This window comes from Humulus lupulus, chromosome 2 (assembly GCF_963169125.1).
Source record: "Humulus lupulus chromosome 2, drHumLupu1.1, whole genome shotgun sequence".
NCBI lineage: Eukaryota > Viridiplantae > Streptophyta > Magnoliopsida > Rosales > Cannabaceae > Humulus > Humulus lupulus.
Genome location: NC_084794.1, coordinates 18834737 through 18856860, shown reverse-complemented (window position 1 = coordinate 18856860; position 22124 = coordinate 18834737).

The following is a 22124-nucleotide window of genomic DNA, read 5'->3' as shown; positions in this document are numbered from 1 at the left end:
AATAACATGACTTGGGGTAATAACATAATATGAAATATACATCTAACTTTTTTATTTTTTATAATGTTGATAATAATGTTTAGGTTAATATTTTGATTGGTCTTAAAGCATTGGATAGTAGTTAATTGCAAGAGGTATGTTGTATTTGATTTTTTTTTTAATTTTCAATATTTTACAATTTTGAATGATAATTGTATTACTTTAGTGGAGTTTAAATATCTTAGATATTCATCCGTAGTGAAGTAGGTTATGAGAATTCTATGTGCTGCGGTGATAACGGGAGATTGAGAACTTGCATGTCTTAGTGAAGTAGGTTCTGAGAATTTTGTGTGCTGCGGTGATATATGGATGAAAACCTGCGTGTTGTTTGATTTGTTTGACATGTTGGTGTTGAATGTGACAGATGGCTAGGCTAGTAAAATAGGGAATATGCTGTCTGATTTTCTATAGATGGAGACATGTTGGCTTTCACTACAACAAAAATTAGTATTATCGGCAGAGGATTCTGCCGGTAATAAATGGTGTGTCCGCCGCTAATAATCGGTCGGTATTAACACAATTACCGACCGACTGACACACTCGCCGGTATTGTATTAATACCGGTGGATTAATGGAGGGGGGACTCCGCCGGTAATGTGTAACGCTGTCAACCTCGTTTGACTCGTTTAATACAGCGGGTTCCGCCTCTATTAATCTGCCGGTAATAAAATACTAATATTAAAATATAATAATTAATTTTATTTTATTTCTTAATAAATATACATATAATACTTATTTAAAAATAATAATATTTAACATAAATTATAATTAATAACACAATTAATATTCATCAAACAAAAATTACATTATAATTAATCATAAAATTAATATAATAAAATATCAATTGTCTCATTTTAATTACATATGAACTAATTATAAAATAAACATAATAAAATTTCAATTGTCTTAATATAATTAAAAAACGTAATATAATTATTATTGTTTTGATCGGGCCAACTAGGTGTAAAATATTCATTAAGGTCAATATCTTGATCACTAGTATTAGGGCGCATCAATGGTGGTGAAGCAAACTGTGGTGCTTATGGAGAGTGCTGCTGTGAAGATGATCTAAATTGTCGAGTATGTGGTCGCGCCGAGGGAGACTGATGCAATAAACTCTCAAACTGACTATACCTCTGCTGCTGCGACGAACTCACAAATTGACCATACATCTGCTGTGGATGTTGCTGCTGCGATGAATCCCCGAAGTCACGACGCCTAGGATGTGATGTCTGAGATCCTGCAGGGACGTCGTGGTAATAAAAAGGAGGGGACTGGGAGGAGCGTCCATACATGTTTGGATAATTCTGTTGAGGTGGATACAAATGTTGTTGTTGTTGTGGCATCGACCAAGGAGGTGGACTTTGAGAAGATATACCACCTCCAGGTTGTGATGGTAAATATCGTTGCAGAAAGCTTTCAAACCGTAACTCAGTTTCTGTAATGGTATGCTGAGGATTACCAGATGGACCTTGTTGAGATTTCAACATCCGGATCTCTTCACGCATTGACTTCATCATTTCCGCCATAGTAGCCATGTCTTCCTGAGGTGTATGAGCAGGTTGGGCCTGTGACTAACTTTGACTTGTGGAGCTGGAAGCTGATTTTTTCCCTTTGCCTTTGCTGTAACCTACTCCTCTTTGAAAGTCAGACCTTTCCCCAAGTACTTTACTCATAATCTCGTACTGATCGATCGACGAGGAATCAGCAGCAGATCCAGTTTCAGATCCCTCCGTTGGTCCTTGAGACTGGCTTTGAAGTCGTGCCCTCTCAAGCTCTTCCGTCATTTTTTCCTGTTCATAAAAAGTGTTAGAAACACATCAGTAACATAGTTTAATGAAAATAATAACACAAAAGTTTAAACTTACAAAAGTTTCTTGAGTTGCGTCGTTGACAAAAACTTTTGTCGATTTTCTCAAATGGCTATCTTTCCAAGTATCAATAACATGTTCATCAGGGTTCGCCTATACAAATGTAGAGATAGGAAGTTAGAATGTAAAATTTTGTTAAATTAAATTAATAATTTTACTTACAAATTGGTGACGCTTAGCTGTCATCAATTTTGTGCCTTGCGTCGATGTATACTTCATTTCTTTTCTGTTTTTCTTGTTTTGGTTGGATCGCGCAATAAATTTTGGGCTAAAAAACAACTGAACAATATCTTTCCAACTCTCCTTGGAGCAATGGTCAGGTGGGCAACTAAAACACTCTGCAAATCTTCCGGATTAGAGTAATATTTTTTGAAGTGAGTATGTCTGATGTTCTTTCTCTCAGAATATCTTTTGCGCATCTCTGTGTAGATAGTTTTCATAACTCTCTCGGGTTCTGGAAGACCATCAACATTATAAAAATGCTACATTAAAAAATAACACGTTAGTTTAGTTTGTAAATGATTTTAATAAAAAATTTATACCACAAGACTTGTTCTAAATTTTTACCTTCATCTTTTGTACGACTTGTTCCTTAAATTGTTGAGGTACATCAACAAAATCCAAGTAATGTCCTAGCAACAACAAGGTGACTTGGAGGCCTATCTCGCAGACAAAAGCTTGGTCCTCCAAGCAACCACTTTGTCCGTCTTAGGATCAAGTTGAAGATCTAGTGGTTTCCTGGCAATTCGCCTTCGAATTGCAAGTGGTATGTTATTAATATATATTAAACATTCGTTGAGCTTGACTTTCAAGCTATGAGCAAAATTTGAAAATTATTATTAACCTGACTCGCAGGAAGAGGGTACTCTACTAAGATCTGGCGGGTCTAGACCTCCACCATCTCCGCCGTGAGAGGTAGCTATATCCGCTGACATTGTACTTAGGAACAAAAATTATTAGTTAGTATCAAATATCACCAATGGAAATGAACAAAATGATTACAAGTCTCATATATTATATTTTAAACAATTGTCTTTATTATAAAAATATAAAAACTATGTAGAATAATCACTATCACTTTCATCATTAATTAAATTAACATCAATCGGAGACACATGATTAACATCATCTTCACAAATATCAACTAGCAATTCATCTTCTTCATCGACTTCTTCTTTGCCTAAGTCGTCATTTATGAAATTATCATCCAATTGATCAGCAGGTGAATTTCATATAGTGCCAATATATGTTGCAGGTTCATGAGATTCCATAACCAACTGACTGAGATCCACGGTCAACACAAAATTTGATGAGCTTCTGTCATGTACAACATCAACATCTGCATCAGCTTCATCGTCCTTGATGTCCCAAATTTGACGATGATTGACATCCTCAACAATTTTCCAGTGTCGGCCTCTAAGTAGATCATCGAGATAGAATACTTGCTTAACTTGGCTAGCAAGTATATAAGGCTCATCTTTGTACCATTCGCTACTGATGTTTATACTGGTGATATTATTTTCAGTGATTGTTTTCTTCTTGCTTGGATCAGTGTTAAACCATTTACACCTAAACAATGCAACTGAATATGCACCAGTGAAAGATAAGACCAGTACTTCTTGAAGCGTGCCATAATAGTTAAAACCTTCAGTTCCCGCAACAGACACTCCACTATTTTGTGTGGTGCGCTTTTGATCTCGGTCATAAGCGATAAATCGGACACCGTTAACTATACAACCTTCGTAGTATGTTGCCAAGTGATCTGACCCAGATGCTAAAGCTAGCAACTCATCACCATTCTCTAAAGATCCATGTTTGTGCAAGTCATATATCTAAATAAATTAATAAACCTATATTAGAATGATAAAAATATCATTACAACAATAAAGGTTTAAAAATAATCTCAATTTTACCTTCTTATGAAACCACTGGCGAAAATTTTTCTTGTGTAAAAGATTATGATCACCATCTGGGTATTTCAGTTTGATCTCTACTAGGTGTTCGCTGTAAATTTGAATGCTTTGACTATATTAGATAAAATAATTTGGAATGAACATAAATTTCACTTTAAAGGGAATAAACTTACTATAAGTAATCCTGAATTTCAGGTGAATTGTCAATAATGAACCATTCAGCCATTTCACGAGTCGCAAGGTCGAGAGGCTTGGGAGTTCCCTTTGTCAGGGGACGACATTGAGATTGAAACACAGTAAGGTGTCGTGGGACATACACCTCATCTTCATTGCGATCAAGACGATTAAATTTTGTTTCAACCCCTTTGAAATACATCGAACAACATGTCATAGCCTCATCAGCGACATAGCCTTCAGCTATTGACCCTTCAGGACGAGCTTTATTTCCCACGTAGTTCTTCAATTTTTTCATGTACCTTTCAAAAGGATACATCCACATCATAAATACCGATCCACCCAAAATTGCTTCTTCAGGCAAATGTAAGACCAAGTGAATCATTATATCAAAAAAAGCCGAAGGAAAAATCAACTCCACCTTGCACAATATCAGAACAAGATCTTTTTGTGCTTCCTCCATATCTGTAACATTTATAGTCCTTGAACATACTTGCCTGAGAAAACTACATAGTTCAGAAATGGTGGTCGATATATCTTTTGGGAGAAACTTGCGAACACCCACTGACAATAATCGTTGCATTATAACATGACAACCGTGGGATTTCAACCCAATGATATTTGTTTCATTCTCGATTACTTTTTTCTTCAAATTTGAACAAAAGCCATTTGGAAATTTCACTTCTTTAATAAATTGACAAAATTGATGTCTCTGAGCAGGAGTTAACACGTAAGAAGCATGCGGCTTCATCAACTTCACACTCTCATCTTCATAAATCCACAATGATTCCCTTACTCCCATCTTCTTCAAATCATATCTTGCATTAGTGGTGTCCTTAGACTTATCATTGTCCAAGATTGTGCCGAGGAGACTATCACACACATTTTTTTTTACATGCATGACATCAATGTTATGTTTTAAAATGTTTGTACACCAATAATCAAGCTCATAGAAGATGCTTTTTTTCCTCCAATTTCTGTCTTCCGCAACTCTTCTACGTTTCACACCTTCAAACTGCAAGTGTTTTCCAGGAACTTGGGGTGGAAGGTTGTTCACTTGTTCTAATATTTCCTCACAAGTAAATCGTTTCGGAGGACGTCTTCTCTCAATTTGTCCATCGAACTCAGTGTCCCTTCTCATTCGATGTGTACTGGGCAAGAATCTTCTGTGACCAACATAAGATGTCTTACCGATCACTCGAATGGAAGGTGTGTCTTCATTACATGTGGGACAAGCTTTATTAGATAATGTTATTCAAATTAAAAAAAATTCATTCATTATTTTATTGTCAATACTTTAAACTTATCATTTCTGTGCCGATATCTCTATAATTGATGGTTGTAGTCACCAACCATCAATCACAAGCATACCGGGACAGAAAAAATAAATTATAATAAGATATGTAGTAATTTTAATTAATCATTATTAATTGTAAAAACTTTTATTAAATAAATTTTTTAATTTCTATATTAAAATAATTTAATAATAGTTAATATTATTAATTAGATAACATTAACTATTAAATTATATAATTAATAATATTAACTATTTAATTAATCATTATTAATTTTTAAGATTTGTATTAAATTAAATTAAATTATTCAATTAGATAATGTTATTTAATAAAAAATTAAATTAAATTATTTAATTAAATAATGTTGAATCAAACTTTTATTATTTAATTAATTAAAAAATTAAAAAATAAATTATTATAAGATATGTAGTAATTTTTAATTAATCATTATTAATTGTAAAAACTTTTATTAAATAAATTTTTTAATTTCTATATTAAAATAATTTAATAATAGTTAACATTATTAATTAGATAACATTAACTATTAAATTATATAATTAATAATATTAACTATCTAATTAATCATTATTAGTTTTTAAGATTTGTATTAAATTAAATTAAATTATTCAATTAGATAATGTTATTTAATAAAAAAATTAAATTAAATTAAATTATTTAATTAAATAATGTTGAATCAAACTTTTATTATTTAATTAATTAAAAAATTAAAAAATAAATTATTATAAGATATGTAGTAATTTTTAATTAATCATTATTAATTGTAAAAAAATTTATTAAATAAAATTTTCAATTTCTATATTCAAATAATTTAATATTAGTTAATATTATTAATTAGATAACATTAACTATTAAATTATATAATTAATAATATTAACTATTTAATTAATAATTATTAATTTTTAAGATTTGTATTAAATTAAATTATTCAATTAGATAATGTTATTTAATAAAAATTAAATTAAATTATTTAATTATATTAAATTATTTAATTAAATAATGTTGAATCAAACTTTTATTATTTAATTAATTAAAAAATAAAAAAAATAAATTATTATAAGATATGTAGTAATTTTTAATTAATCATTATTAATTGTATAAAAATTTATTAAATAAAATTTTCAATTTCTATATTCAAATAATTTATTATTAGATAATAATATTTAATAAACAAATTAAAATAATTTCTTAAAATAATTTATTATTTATTTAATTAATCATTGTGTGAAAATTGTACACATTGACATAAGCTAAACATCAATCAATTGCACTTTTAAGCAAAAATACAAACAAAGATATATCAATTAACACAATGCTCTTCATCTAAATCCAACAAAAATATTAATTCAATTATAGGGCACTAAAAAAAATTACTTTTCACAATTATATCCCATTCACTTTCAGAGAAAAAAAAAATCATAACCCAATAATATTATGGACTAAAAATATTCAGTTTTTTTCCTATAGAAAGGTCATTTTAAACACAATGGTTGAAAAGAGAAACATGTTTTGCCCCAAACTTACAGTAATATAACAAAGAAGACTCGTAAATGACTTTATTACTATATATTACCTCTCAAATTTGTAAGATATGATAAGCTGAAATTCCACTAAATCTGATCAAGTGGTCTTAGGCAATGAGCACAATCCTGCTCTCCCCATTACCTACACTCATGATCCTCGCATAGCAGTTGGGCATGCACTGCAGCAATAATAGGTGCCATTCAAATTTTAATGGGTTAAAGAAGAAGAAAACGAACAAGATATGAAAACCCATTTCAACAAAATGAGTTATTCTGGCTTAAAAGAAATTCAAGAAAAAGAGAATAATCCTTTCGTGCATACAATGAAAACTTACTGAATGGTTTATTAATCGTGCTATGTTCCCTTTATCTGTAGCATCCACTACTACTTCTTCACTGATCTTGAAGAGCTGCAGAGGAAGGAAATATAATATGCACTTTAAGACCACTTGCGCATACTACTAATAATACATGATCCCTTAACTCAATCATTAGTTTCTAATAACATTGAACAACGAAACATGAAGCAGTTTGTCATCACTGTAACCAATTCTTCACACAGACATTTTATCAAACACTACACATACATTTTATCGAATATTATCTATCTATCTATCTATCTATATAGATACATATATATATAACAACTACCACAATATTGAATACACAAAGCTATAAAATAGAGACAAGTTGAGCCTGCTCCGATAGAGAAATGAAAATGAGAGATTTTTACAGTGTGGTAGCTGAGTTGAGTTGAGGAGCGGAGAGTTGGTGCGTGAGGTGTAAGGAGGTCGACGATGACCGTGGGTGTAGCGTAGCCGCTGGTCGGGGCGGCGCGTTGATGAACAACGACGGAGGAGCGTTGAGCTTGAGGTGATCTCAGAAGATCAAAAGAGGTAAGAAGAAGAAGAACGAAGAGAGATCTGCGAAGGGAGGCTGAAGGCTCTCAAAAAAGAACATTATATAACATTATTACCGGCGGGTCCCGCCGCTATTAACCCGCCGGTAATACACTATTACCGGCGGGTCCCGCCGCTATCACCATAACCCGCCGGTAATATCCCCGTCGCTAATGTCATTACCGGCAGACTAAGACCCACCGCTAATAAATTTGAAACCGTTCCCGGGCATTGTATTAGCGGCGGACAATCCGCCGCTAATAATGGGAAAAGTCCGCCGCTAATAAAAAAAATTAATTTCTTATTTTGATTTCCCCATTTTTATCGGCAGACCCAGTACTCCGCCGCTAATATACTGTACATTACCGATTCGCCAGTAATATTTCTGCCTCTAAAAACGCTTTTTCTTGTAGTGTTTTCTATTTTTCTTCTATTTTTCAGTGCAAGATATGTATTTTACTATGTTTTAATTTTCATGTAATATGTTATTTTTTGTAACCTATTTTTTTGTTAAATTTCATGTAGTATATTTCTGTTAATTGATGTTGTGCTTTGCTTAGTCAGATTATGTTGTGTGATTATATCATTATAGCAATTTATGCATGTTCTACAATTTTCTTGCATAGCACATGTTTGATGAAAGTCCCAAGTTTTATCCTATAATCTCAATATTAGGCTCCAAAATCTAAAGGTTTAAGACACCTTTAAGCATGTTTTATATAGTCTATCGAAATGTTATATATTACATATAATTAAGGTCACCTCTCTACTTGGCAGACATTTATATAAACATTATTTGAATATAAAATAGACTATGTAACCACCATCATTTGTGTGGAGTCCAATGTTGTAGAAACTGATATTCTAACACGTTTGCCCATCTTTTTCTTCCTTTTGTGTTTAAGATGTTTCGTCCAAATTACTTAAAAGTTATTTTTGCATCATGCAATTTACAAGTAACAGTTACAAGAAACTTTTTATTAATTTTTCAGGTTTTTGTTCTCTTTTGCTTTGGTGATCATTATTCTTTAAGTTCTTACCACTGTTCTCTGATTAATTATTTGATGACAATTATTTCTTTATGAAGCTAGGTAGTTGACAGAATGGAACATTTGGTTTTGGAGCAAGAAAATCAATATCCATCTGGAGTAAGATGACAACTTTCAAAAGCACATGTATGTTTGCTTTGCTATGTAGCTTGTTAAATGTGTGTGTTGCATTTCTATAGATTATCTCTTATATAATAATCTTTATTCTCCTATAAATGTTTAGTATAATCGTCTCCCCGCTTTTGTTTGGGATTCTTTCTCTGAAATATGTCATGTTTTGTCGCTTGATATAGAAAATAGCATAGTGTGGCAAAAGCTAGAATTTGTCTTTGGTAAGGACTTTCAACACTAGTTTTTATGAAATTGCACTATTTTTTTTCTAGAGATGTGACACTCAAAGTTCTTTGGGATTTAAATGTTGGTTTGAAATTATTTCTTCATAGCATGTGGACTGTCTATAGGTTAATTACTATGTGTGAGTAACTAAATATCTCTCCAAACTCCAATACTAAATCTAGACATTGTGCATATTGACATCTATTTTTAACGTTTTGCACTTAAATTTCTTTTATATTGGATATATGTAATTGATCTTTTGATTAGTACATTATATCTTAAGTTTAAAACAATCATTTTTCAGTCTTAATTCAAATGAATTTGTATTTCTCTTAATAATTTATATCTAGTTGCATGAGGATTAAAATTTAATCATTAAAAAATGTTGAAATTTGTAAACAAATACAAGTGTGGCTAGCTCTCTTGAAACATATTTTTTATCCCAAATTCCTTGATACTTTGAACGTGCTTATTTTTTAAAGGTATATTTTTTTTATAAATACAATATTCTAATATCAATTATCAGCTTGCAATGGATTGATTGTTTCTAAGCAAACTTTTGAATAGTTTGATGAACCTAATAGTTAAAGAACTTTTTTATAATGTGCAGGTCTATATTGAGATGCATTTCTTTGGCGTAATACTAGACAACATTTCTTGTATACATTTCACTAACTTTAGAATAAAAAATATATTTCACTAACTTTGTATACATTTCTTGTGTTAATATCTGGTGATGATAGAATTTGACTGTAGTATAAACTATCATGTAATATGATTTTGTAAGCCGAGTAGACTAAATATTGAAATTATATTTTTGATTAATTAATAGAAAATTATTTTGTTGTATTTTCTTTTGAAAATTTAAGAAATCTAACATATATAATATATTTAGGACTCTCAAAGGGATATATATTTTTTTAAAATCAAAATGAAAATTGTAGCTGCATTTTTTTTAAAAAAAAATTTACTTTTAAGGGCATGCAAAGCGAGTCCTAAAATCTTAATTTAAAGACACTCAACGAGAACTTTTAGGACTTGCATTGCGAGTCCTAAAAAATTACTTAAAGGCACTCAACTCGATTCTTTAGGACTCGTACTTAAAGGCACTCAACAAGAGTTTTTAGGACTCGCTTTCTTTTAGGACTCTGAACACGAGTCCTAAAAAACCTCAATTTTTAAGGCTCTCAAATAGAGGACTCGCGCCCCGCAAGTCCTAAAAACTTTTTTAGGACTCGCAATGCTAGTCCTAAAAAGTCTTTTTTGTAGTAGTGCCTATTTTTTTTATAAAAAAACAAGTCTCACATATGTGTATAAATTTACATTGGCCTTCTTTAATTTTTTTTTTTTATAAAAAATCTATACATTAATATATAAAGCTTTAAGATTAAGTACGTGGGTTGGGGCTAGGGCCGAGGCCGTGGTCAGGGTTAGGGTCAAGGTCGGGGTCAGGGGTTGAGGTACAGAGTTATGAGACAGGGTTAGGGTAATATCACATATAATATCGTTTGAAAATATTTATTTTATTTAGTTTTAATTAATACAATACAATTACGTACCAACCATAATATAATTAATTTAATACAAGTCAATATCAAACATAGTGATGTATAAATAATATTATACAATATAATCTTATATAATTAATATAATACAATATCACCTACCACACCTGCCTTTAAATAGTAAAATTAACAAATTTGAGTGGGTGAAAATTGGTCAACCGACCAATACATATCATCGATGGACTGAAGTAGTGTGAAAACTATAATTATCAAATTTTATGTAAAATTAACTTTCCATTTATCCATCATCATTCCTTCAAATCTAGAACGAGTCCATCTTTTCCTGGGATCATTGCTCAAATGGGAACAGCTAACCACAATCAAAATCAACATTTGACAAGTCCAAAATGTTGGAACTCTTGCTAAATGTTTGTACTTTTATTCCATATCACCTGGGTTAACTGAGTTTTCTTCAATAGCAACCTTTTCCAACTCAAAAATCATCTACTTCAAGCTTTTCTCTAACTCAATTTAGTCTAACTTCACTATGTTTTAACTTCTCAGATTAAATTGGGTTCTCACATAGGTGTTTATATAACCGACTATTTGAACTCACTATTAAAATAAGTGTTTTTCATGTCACTTGTCACTTGTTAGTATCGGTCAAATTCCAATGAATGAGGCATCATTTTTTTTTGGTAGACACCTAAAATCTCCACTTTTTTTATTTTTTGGCATCGACTAAAAAGCAACACAAAATGTGGTTTAGTTGTACTTGTTATAGAAAATGTTTTGGCGTTGGCTAGTTCAAAAATAGTTTTTGCATATGCCTAAAGTGCTGACTATTTTTTTGAAAGCATTTTAGGTTGAATAGTTCTAGGCTTATAAACCTAACACACTCTCCTCCAATTAACGGTAACATTTTCTCATCTCCCTTTCTCTCTCCCTATCATCTCCATTTTGTTCTCATCTCCCTCTCATTCTCGACTCATTCACCCTTTAACTAGCTTGATTATTAGGCAAAAAATTGATTGACCGAATTCATAACATCAGTCGACAAAAATGTAGAAAACTTGATCTAATAGAATTAGCTTTCCAGATTAAGTAACAAAAGAAAGTTGATGATTAACTTATAATTGATAACAAATGCCTAAGCAATAATAATTTAGCAAGTGTTTGAAGTGCGTAATACTGTATTGTAAGGCCTATGCAACCACAAGGTGGTTGGTCGGAAGAGGAATTCAAAGGGATCTCTTGTGCGGCCCCATAAAAATCTTTTGCTGAGGTTAGGTTCATGCTTAGAGTCCCAATCTAAAAGGGCCCAAAAAAACAAAAATGATTTACAAAAATAACATTATATAAGGGGAATTTTACTTAAATATGTTAGTTTTTTTTTATTTAAAATTATATATAATCAAATTCATTAAATTCTATAGTGGATGTTAACTGCTCATGTAGGCAGAAAAGTTATACATACAGTCCCTAAGCGACAGGATGTTGAGTTCACAATGGGTGATCAAGTATTCCTGAGAGTGTCACCTATGAAAGGCATTCTATGTTCTATGTTTTAGAAAGAAGGGGAGGTTGAGTCTCTAGTACATAGGCCCATTTAAGATATTGGACAAAGTGAGGGCAAGTAGCCTATCTTTTGGCATTACCACCAGCTCTAGCCGAAACACATAATGTGTTCCATTTATCTATGTCGAGAAAATACATGTTAGACCATTCGACGTGCTTAATTAAAAACCACTGGGATTGAAGCAAGACTTGAGTTACGAAAATCAACCAGTGCAAATCATAGAAAGGGCAATCAAGGAGTTGGGATCCAAGAAGATTTCGCTAGTTAATATCTCGTGGAGAAGTTACTTACAACAACTACGTGGGAGTAGGAAGAGAACATGAGGAGGTGATACTTGGAATTGTTTGGTGAGTAAAATTTCGAGGACGGAATTTCTTTGAGGAGGGAAGGTTATAGTACTGGCCGATTGGTTTTTTAGTTTATTTTATTTGATTACTATTGAGCTTTGTTTTTTTGTTTGTTGGTATTATTAAGTTTGAGAGTGAAGTGATTAGATAGAAATTCAGCCAAAGGGAAAAGAGTGCAGTGTAAATTTACTCCCCCTCATTTTAATGCTTTTGAAGATCCTTTAATCGACACATTATGATCTTATGTACCATCTTCTCGAACGTTGATGTCGGTAATGACTTTGTAAATAAGTCTGCAAGATTGTTTCTTGATCAAATTTGATGAACATCAAATCACCACTCTTTTGAAGATCATGTGTGAAGAAGAACTGTGGTGAAATGTATCTAAATCTATCTCCTTTATGGTATTATCCTTTTAGTTGAGCAGTACATGCATCATTATCTTTATAGAGAATTATTGGTATTTCTTTTTCGGGTGATAAGCAACATGTTCCTCAAATATATTGTTTTGTTGATCTCAATCACACATTTTCCCCTTGCCTTATGAATTGCAAGTATCTTAACATGATTTAAAGTTGCCTCGTTAAAAACCCAATGGGACAAAATCTGAACTAAAGGAAAAATAGTGCAACACATATATATCTCATATGATTTTCATTGTAATTATAAATCACCACAATTTTTCTATGATCGCATATTTACTATAACTCTTCTAGAGCATATATGTAGAATGAAATATGAATATTTATCCAATATTTTAAATCAATCATGTATATAACATTATTCATTATCATATCATATCAACAAATTTATAATATGCATCATATGTGTGGATATTCATTAACTATGACTATGTTCAATCCAAAATTTGAAATTTAAATATGATCACATGAATGAATATCTTCGATAATATCAATTTTTATTTGCAATGAAGATGGTACTTCGAGACCATATATTCGTTGCATTATCGTTACCTGTTCTTTAATTTCTACATCAAGTGATCATATACACTATGATTCTTTATGCATACGAAGTTCTTTGAGACTTCTCTATTAATTTATAAACAAAGAATATATTTAATAACTCCCAATCTACAAGATGAAATAAGAAATCATTCTTCAATAGTTTATAAAATAATCAGGAGCTCTTCTAGAGCTTTTTACAACGTGTTGACCCTCGTTTTGGTCAACGACACGGAGTCAAGAAAACGACAAAAATAATATAAATCTTGAGAAAACAATCTAATGGAAAATAAAGAACACAAAGAATTATAGTGGTTCGGCCCCAATGATTGGTAATAACATACGTCCACTTGATACTATTATTAGTATTGAGCTCCAAAGGTGTGATCAAAGAACTAGGGTTCCTGAGTTTCACAGACCTTAGAAGAAGAAAACAATACAAACGATGGATAATAGTAATATAATTTGGAAAAAGAGAAAAAAGATCCCCCTCCTTGAGCTATTTCTTGTGTATTTATAGGCTCAAGAAGGGTTACATGAGTCCAGTAATAATATCTTCCCTTAATAAACGGATCTTCAGGTCATAATGAAGAGATATTCTCGGATATCATTACAACTGTACATATATTTACATAAATGAACGGAGTATACGACCAGTCTGGTCGTATATAAAACTTGATCTCCGCATGTAGAAATATTTCTGGTCGATAGGCGAGCAGTATCTCTGCTACGTGTTGGCCACGTGTCCAAATTTATTGTCACGTCATCAACATCTGTTTTTTGGATAAACATTTGCCCCCCAAGTTTATTTATTGCGACCAGCAATAAGTAAACTTAGAAAACTCACGTTTCGTATGCCCCACGAAATCTGTCAGAGCCTCTCGTGCGTTCTCAAAAACTGTGACCCAATCACGTCCAATCATGCCTTTTCGGTTTCCAAGTAACCTTTCCGACGACTATTACACTCCCCCATGCCTTGAAAAAGGTAACTCATGATTACCTCTTTTTTAACACATCTCAGCTTCTATAAATAATCCTCACATTCACCTTTTGACTTTTTACTCGCCATTTTTCTTGCCAATAACTCTCAAGAACTCCATTTCAGAGCTCAAAACTTCGAAGGTCTTCCGTCGCTGTTCTAAGGATCCTTTGTTTGCACGCCCAAAGTCGTTCCATTTCAGAACCTCCAACCTTCATCTAGGTAAATTTCTTCAACTTTTAAACCCTTTGAGATGCCATGCATACTGCTTTTGAGTTCTGAAACATTTTGTGTTCTTGGGTAAAAATTCGTGAGGATTTTATGTATACAGTTTGATGCTTGGTAGGGTAATGTAGTTTCGCTCTGTAGGAGTTAGGAACCAATTTGATAGTCAGGATCATAGGTTTAGGGCGTAAAATCGAAGTAAAAATTTGATTTTTAGGCTAGCTGAAAAACTGGGTTTTTCCCGCCCCATTGGAGTTGAAAAAGCTTTTTCCAAAAAAACTTTTTACTTTCACTTTTTGATCCGTTTTTCAAACTGTTCGCATAAAACTTAGTGTTTCTCATACCATTTTCTCATACCAATCCAAACACTTCCCCTGCCTTGACTCAAAATATGGCTCGCACCAAAACCAAAGCCCAGAAAAGGAGAACCTCCGATCCTTCTCATCAGCCTGCTCCTTTGGCTGATGCTCCCTCGACCAGTGGTCGAGATGAAAATGCTCCTGACTTTAACATCCAAAGACGCGCTCGACCTCGACACGCCATTCAACCAAGTGTTGAGTGGCACTTAGTTCCTGGGAGCAGAGTGACGATCAGAATGATCGCCAATTATATAAGGAAGTACGGTCTCACAAGGGTGACCCTAGTCAGACCCAACCAAGACCAAAGGGCGAATCTGCTTGGAGGCGCCTTCAGCACCTGGTCGAGGTTTCATATCGAGGCAGGGGCTACCTTGCCTCTTCACTCATTTTTCTAGGGGGTGGCCAACTATTTTGGAGTTGCCCCCTTTCAAATAACCCCAAACGGATATAGGATGCTCGCTGCACTCTATATCCTGTACAGCCACAAGAAATGGCCTGTGCCAATGCCTCATGAGGTCAACTACCTGTTCGACCTCAAATCCAACCCCAACCAAGAAGGCATGAGGTTTTTTCACTTCTGTCATCAGGAAACCGGGCGCACCTTCCTGACTGACACCACCCACATCTCAAATGTGGGGAGGTACTATCAGGAGTACTTCCTCACAACTGACATGATCGCAGACAACCTGGCCTTCGCACAAGGAGGTAAAACTTTCGTATCACTGGCTATTACTTCTTCACTTAGTGTTCCCCTCCACATTTTCTTAAACTGTTAATGTCTTCCAGGCCCATGGCTGCGACCAGACCCAACTCCGGACATGGAGTTGAGATTGGTGCTCCTAGCCAGCATGACTGACGCAGAAAAGAGCATCAAGCATCTGGTTACGGAGGCTAACCTTAGGTTGGTTGGCCTCTTGGCCCCTCAACCGGACACGAGGGCGCCTTCAGCAGGGAGTGCCTTTGCCGAGGAGGAACCCGAGCAGTAACCTCCAGCGTCACCTCCACGAAGGAGACCGACTGGGGTCATGATCAGGGAACCTGCTAGCACTCCCCCAACAGAGAGGCCCTCGGCCTCCTTGGGGAATGAAAAAAAGTAGGCCACCGAGCCTGTCGAACTCTTTGACGATTTGTCGGATGATAATGGTACAGTTATTTCGCTTTTAGACAATTTGCCAATTCCCTGTCATCTATTCGACAGAGACGACAATTTTAAATATGCTCCACATTTAGGTCCAGACTTTTTCATGTCAAAGAGTGAGTATAGGACTTGTAGAGTCTATAGGATAGTGACCAGTAATAATAGCTCGGGTATTTGACTTTGCAATCCTTTTTTGCTTCTTTTTCTGATGTGATGTACTTGGTCATTCATACTATCTCACTGTTCAACTTTGTTCTTCTTTTTCAGACATGGAATCTGTTAATGTGTTCGACATCTATAGCACTCCTGAGGCTGCCGTAGCTCCCTCGAGCAAGAAGAAAACCAGCAAGAGACACCACGAGGAGAGCAGCAAAGCGCCTCAGGCGAAGAAGGCTCGAAACACAGGCCCTTCGGAGGATAGGCCCTCCGCCACCACAACTCCATCTTCTCCCCATGAGCAGCAGACTCCTTCTACTCCGGCCGGATCGACTCCTCCTCCTGCGGCCCCGACCGACCAAACTCAGCAGGCCGATCCTGCTTCAACCGGAGGCGATATGGTTGGTCGCGCCTTTAAACTGGTCAAGGAGAGGATTGCCAAGATTGCAAAGCACGACCGCTGCCGAGAGGCAATGGCTGCTACAGAGACGATGGGAGTTGACCTGATCCTGAACCGTGCCCTAAACGAGTCCACCAGTGTAAGTCATCTCTTTCTGTGAAAACAAGTCTTCTTTAGTTTATTGTTTGTCTAACTTCTATTCTGACTGCAGGCCATGCTGACCCTCACTGCTGGCCGAATCCGCTTGGGTGCTGTCACCGAGCAGGCTAGAACTTCGGAGTAACGACACGAGGATGAACTTAAAGCTGCTGAGGCCAAACATGCTGAACAGCTGGCAGTGGTGGTTGAGGAAAAGGCCCAACTGGCTAAGGAGTTGGAGGAGAAGCAGAGGTCTCTGGAGAAAGTTCGCGAGCAGAGGGACCAATTTAAGGAGTCCAACCGCTTTAACTTCCGGACAGCCAACAGCTCGAGGTGGACTTGATCGTGAGTAGGCAGGAGACCACTACTCTGGAGGGCCGGATTGAGGAGTTGGAGAAGGCCAACACTGACAACTTGGAAAGGTACAAGAATGCAACTCTTCGATGCTTCTATGATTTCTGGAAGTACAATCAGGGTGTCAACTTCGACTACCTTCCCGAGAATGCGAGAGATGCAGAGCTTGCTCATTGCGCTGCACAGCTGGCTGAGGAAGAAAGATCAAGGGTTCCCGCTTCCCCTGAAATCTCGCTGGCCGTTGGGATGGACGGGGCAGACAGCGAGGCTGTGGGCGTTGTCGACCAGAACCTTCCCCAAGATCCTCCGGCTCCTCAAAATCCTTGAGCTCCTTAGTCTTTTTTGTTTATGTTTCTTCTTTTTAACTACACGACCTATGGGTCGTGATGTAAAAATAATATAATTTTGTTTGCTGCATGGGCAGCTTTTACTTTTACTTGAACAATTGCATCCGAGCAGTTACTGCTCATGGTGTAAAAGGATTCATTTTGATATTATAATATATTTGCATATTATTATAACATCTGTTCGCATGACCAAACTTAGCATAGCACTTTGATTTGATTTAACAAAATAACAAAATTTTGAAAAATACTCTAAGTGCCCTAGCATGCTTTCACTTATTTTGCTCATGTGTTTACATACCTTTTAATGATATGCTTTGCTTACTTGTACCTTGTATGCCCCCCAAGTGATCGGGGAGCTTTAGGTCCTTGGTCACTTGCCTTGACTAGAACCTGCTCGAACATTACTGCTCGGAGCAATATGATTAGCATTATAATACAGCAAAACAACACACATAATGAGCAAATACTTGTAATAAATACAATAGTTGGCAAGAAATGAATGGCTGAGCACAGTCCCTTTTATTTCTTGTAATAAATGGACTAAACATGTCTTTACAAGTGATCAATAAGATCTTACACTTTTCCGAAACTTGTAAAAAGTAAAATTTATACAAGCCAATTCTTTAAGAAGAATTGTTCATTGGTAATACTTGCACAGGTGTTCTCCATTCCAATAGCGAGGAACGAGATCTCCGTTTAAGTGGGCAAGTTTATAAGTGCCTGGGTGAAGGACTTCATCAATCTGGTAAGTGTTAGGAGTGTGATGTAAAAGACATTTTTTTTTCTGTGAATAAATAAATACAATGGTTTATTATTATTGTTATATTTAGATTGTTAAATTATTGCTTGAATAATTTTGTAAATATCAGAAAAATTCCATATTCATTATTGATGATGTGATCTTGTATTAGTACAAGAGAATTCACATGAATGAATAAAAATAGTCAACAACAACAAATTAAAGTTATGGAATTCTTTAATTAGATTTGTAAGTACGGTTTACTGAGTATCATAATGATACAAATAATCTAGATTCTAGATTTGGATTATTGATGTAGAAAGAAATCTCGGTAAATGTGCTTTATATAATATGATTATATATGACATGGACCGATATGAATTAAAGTCTTTATCCAAAAACCATTTAACAATAAAGACTTGTAATTCATATCATAACTGATGATCATTTATAGATCAACCTAAATCCTGAGTGTTCATGAACTCCTGTTCATATTTATTAAATCTTTTGATTCATTCATTAAGGTCTATTCAAAGAATGATGCTAATGACTTTTGTTTTGGAGATTTAATATCATGGATGGCTGAGAACATGTATCAACAATACAGAATCTAATCTTTCCTAACAGATCGTATATTAGTTCCCTTAAGGGTTAATTCTAGAACTGAATGATTTTGAGCTCAAATCTATAATTAGATTATAGATTAACTATTCACTAGTGAATTAATGATACTTAAGGAATAAGAAGTAAATTAGAAAGGTAAAATGGTAATTCTTCCATTCTAATTTATGAACTAATTAATTAGAGGGTTGAACTATTGTAAGATGGTTATATCAATGGACGACTTAAGAAAAGATTTCTGTAAAAGTATATTTATAACATAAAGAGTGCAATTCTGAATTTATTGTGGAGTAATATCAGAATTAATAAATTAACTATTATAATTAAAGAGTTTAATTATTTAGTTTATTTATTGGAGCTTAATGTTATAGGTCCATGGTCCCCGGAATGGCTCAAACAATCACTAACAAAGGTAAATACAAAAATGGGCAAAAAAGACTTATGTGATAAGTAAAATATTTTTCTATGTATCAAACATAATTATTGTTTAATTATGTGTGATTAATTAATTATTTGATTTAAAAAAAATATAATTAACTTTGAATTAATTTATTTTTGGGATTTTTGGTATTTAAATAATAATAAAATTGGGAAAAATCACATGCCATCATTGGCATGTGGTACACGTGTAGCACACTGCACAATCACTGTGCTACACGTATAAGAGAGTGTAATCAATTTCTAGGTTCCACAATTTTAGTTATTTAAATATTAAATAAATAATGAGATATTGTAATTTGATTAAAATATTATTATTTAAACAAAAATATGATAACTGATTAGTTATTTTCAAATTGTTTAAAATAACTAAGATTTTATTTTAATATATTGGATATATTAAATATAGGATATCAGTTTTTTCATAACGTAACTTTTTCAGAGATAGAAAAATATCTAGAAATCTCTCTTAGAGAAAGAGAACAGTGATACAAACAAAAGTCACTGTTCTTCACAAAACCTAGGTCCAAACTTTATCAGATCTCATGTGTTGAGAACATCTGATAAATAGTTTTTTGCCTATTGTTTGTATAGCGAGCCCACACTCGTTCTTTGTGTGCTGAGAACATTTTGGAAGATCTTGGTGTGAGATCTCAAGGATTTAGCCATACAAAAAGATAGCAGCAAGGAAGGACCTGATTAGAGGTGACAAATGCACTTTTATTGATCTTAAATGACAAAATAAATTAAGTTTTGATTATTATTTTCATTTAATTAATATGATATATTTTATAAATGAAAATATTTGATTATGATTTAATTTATTGTTATTTTGTAGAAATTAAAGTGTATTTTGGCACTTTGAAATGAAGAAGAAAGAAACAATTAAATATGAAAAAGGAAAGAAAAAAAATGGCATTTTTCTTCAAACAAAGGCCCAAAATCTGAAGGCCCTTCCCAGCCCGAGCCGAGCCGAGCCGCCGAGCCGAGCCAAGCGAGCCTGCCATTTGCCTTGCCTCCCAGCTGCCACCTGTCCGCATCTCCTCCTCCAAGCCAGCGTACTGCCAAGACCCCAATATGCATATATGCATATTTGCATATTCCCTCATTTCCTCCAGCATGATAGTCCCTCCAACGGACTGCCAGGCCCAAAGGTCCAAAAGCCCAAATGCCCAAATGCATATGAAAGCCCAACACATGAAGCCCCTTCAGCAAGCTCCCAGGCCCATTTGAAGCAGCCTAATTCTTCAGCCAAGGCTGCCTACGTGACACTCTCTCATTGGTTGAAAATGGGTCAAAACCCTCTTGTGTCACCAGCCATGTTTTGTGGGTATTGGGCTTTGTAAATTGCTATTTTGAGCTTTATAGATCATGTTTTTGTGGTATTTTAGAAAAAGAGCATTTTGACTATACACAAAAATAGCTAGGGTAATATTAATAATAAGATTTGATTTTTCAAAATCATATTTTATTATTAATATTTCAGATTTATTTTGTAAACCCCATTTTGTTTTTTAATTTCTTTTTAGTCCTTTTCCCCATCTATAAATAGGGACACTTTCTTCACATTTGGTATGTAATTTTTAGAGTAGAGAAACTATAGCAAAATTTCCACTCACTTTCTTCTCATATTTTCTTCTTAGAATTTTGTGAGAATCATGAGCATAATGGCCTAATCTTCCTAGGAAGGTTAGGGATGATTCCATATGCAAGTGATGTTATTTTGCTACTTTGATTTACTATGTTCTTAATGTAATATATTTGAGTTATTTATGTTCTTTCATCTCTATCTTTATTTTGTTATCTCTATTTACTTATGCTAATAGTATATAGGATTAGTCATGCTCTTTCTATGTGCTTCTAATTAGTAAAAGTAATATTGATACATAATTTTATGTCTAATCTTCTATTGCATTATTGCCCTTGGGTATTTTGTCATTTTTAGATTTTTCATAAGATTAACATTGTGCTTTTAAAGTAAAGAACTTTATGACTCAAATGAACTTTTGTTAGAAAAACTATGGACTTTAATGTTAGATTTTCCAAGTAAATGTTGGGATGTGAACTATTTACTTGTGTATTTTTGTAAATCAAGTAACCAAGTAACTAAACAAGCATATGGATGATTCTTGAAACCTTTCATTTTCTCAAACTCTTGATTACATCTTACCTTTATTTCACTTATCTCATTTCATCACTTTATCAAAATACAATACCAAAATCTCAAACCTCTTTCCATTTACAATTTTATTTACTTCTTGTTACTAACTTTTTGTGTTATTTTCTACTAACCTTTTGATTTTAGGTTACCTCCTTGTGGATCGACCGCCCGATTATACTACAACCACCGCTTAGTGGTTGTCACATTTTGGGCGTTAAACATGACCTAAGGTAATTTTTCTATTCATGTCTTTGATTCAATATATATATATATATTTATATGCATGTGAAGAAGTAGATTTAGAAATCTTATGGGATTAAATTAACAATTTGATTGTTGTTCCGCTGCGTATAATCTCTGATTTGATCAATAAAAACCAACAGTAAGGCCTTTCCCAATTTGGCCCAAGTACTCTAGTAGCTTGGTCGCGGGTGTTAAGGAAAACTCTTCGGAGTATAAGGTCTCCAACATTGAATTTTCTTTCTCGCACTTTAGAGTTGAAATACCAGGCGACCTTCTGCTGGTATGCAGCTACTCGGAGCTGGGCTTGTTCATGCCT